Consider the following 1,568-nt stretch of genomic DNA (forward strand, 5'->3'; position numbering starts at 1 on the left):
CAAGCAGCGCCGCTGCATGTTCTCTCTCTCTCATCGCTACTCCATCGATCTCTCCGGGAGGCAGTCCGCCCTTCGTTGAATGCCCTCCGTTTCACGCCCTCTGCCGAGCGCTTCCATCCTCTGTGAATCCGGTAGCAGAGAGGAGGCATCGCCTCTTTCTCCCTCTCTCAGCCGCGGCTTGCAGCTGCTCTACAGAGCTCCTCGGAGTCCCGCCGACGAGATCTCCGTCGTCGCTCGACCATTGTCGGACAGCTTCTCGATCAGCCTAAAGCTAAGTTCTTTAACTTCCATTATCTAGTTAGTATCTTGAGTTCCTCTTTGAGCAGTAGCTTTGTGGTATTAAAGTTCTGATTTTTTTTCAATTGGGGCACTTAGCTTACTGTATTGAGTCTCTATTCTTACACATGCTTACTGTGGGAGATCTTGAGGTTTTTGCTATTGTTCCATACTTGGTTGTGAGAATCTTATGGAAATTCTAAGTTCTTGTGCTATCTACTTGTTGTTCTACATGATGCGAAGAGTGTTGGTGTTGAGGCTGTTGGGATTACCTTAACGTAGTTGAATCCTCCTCGGTGGTGGCTGTCCTTGCCGTCACCACTCGCTGCCCCTCTCCCTCCTCCTTCGCTGCTCTCCTTATGGTGTTGTGTGGAATTGTGATGATGAAAGTGATGGTGGAGGAGGTGAGGGGAGATGGCTCCTATATAGTGCTAAGCTATTGGAATCTATGTTTGAGACTTGGAGGCAAAGGCTCCTATTTTGGGCTTGTTAGCTCTCTTACTTTCGAGCTTGATGATTGTGAGATTCTTGCCGTTTTGGTGATGGTGGTTGATCTTCTTGGCTGATTTCTCGGCCTTGATCGACGGGGAGATGAGAGTTTGTCTCATTTTCTACTTTTGGGCTTGTGTAGGAGCTCGCTCTCCAATGCCCCTTTGTCTCGACTCCCTTTTGATGTTAGAAGAGATGGTGACCAAGATTTTCTTACCTCATGCTCTATCTTGTAGCTCTTCTAGCTATATTACCCATTAAATGTTCCATCTCTTTTTTTAGCTTGTGCTTCCCTCTCTCTTTACTTGTGTGTCACTTTCTAACCCCAATTTGGTGTAAACTTTGTAGGTACATGGAGGCATTCTTGGAGCTTGTGGAGGCCGAAAATCGAGAACGATGGGAATGAGGGAAACACTTAGATTTAGTTGCTCTATTTGGCTAGTATCCGAATATTGTAGTTTGGCATCTTTGAAATGCTAAGTTGTAGCTTCCACTTTTGTATTTTCCACATGTAACTATTATGTAGCAAAATCTCACACCTCTCAATAAGATTGTATAGTCCTTTTCCCATTGTGTAGCCCTTTACCATTAATCTCTTCAATATATGTAAATCCTCTTCATAAAGTATTGTGCTAATTTATTCTCTTTTTCTTCTTCCAATAATTGTAGTTTACAAACTTAAATTTCTTGCACTTTAATTCCAATCGTCCTTTCGTCAATTTTTTTTTTTTTTTACTCTAAAACTAGCGCACGAAAATTCGGGATGTTACGAATATCATGACTGAATGAAGTAATAAACTAAC

General features: G+C 43.2%; 1 long non-coding RNA gene across 2 annotated transcripts; it reads left to right on the plus strand.

Annotated features, from left to right (window-relative positions):
- Window positions 1-276: 276 nt before the first annotated feature.
- On the plus strand, window positions 277-1,333 carry LOC125216154. Of its 2 annotated transcripts, none has more exons than XR_007175362.1 (2): window positions 277-997; window positions 1,114-1,333. It is a non-coding gene; the product is annotated as an uncharacterized LOC125216154 (long non-coding RNA). The 2 variants fall into 2 exon arrangements; XR_007175361.1 differs by having other exon boundaries at window positions 277-963.
- Window positions 1,334-1,568: the final 235 nt, after the last annotated feature.

The sequence above is a fragment of the Salvia hispanica genome, chromosome 3 (genome assembly GCF_023119035.1).
Source record: "Salvia hispanica cultivar TCC Black 2014 chromosome 3, UniMelb_Shisp_WGS_1.0, whole genome shotgun sequence".
Classification (NCBI taxonomy): domain Eukaryota; kingdom Viridiplantae; phylum Streptophyta; class Magnoliopsida; order Lamiales; family Lamiaceae; genus Salvia; species Salvia hispanica.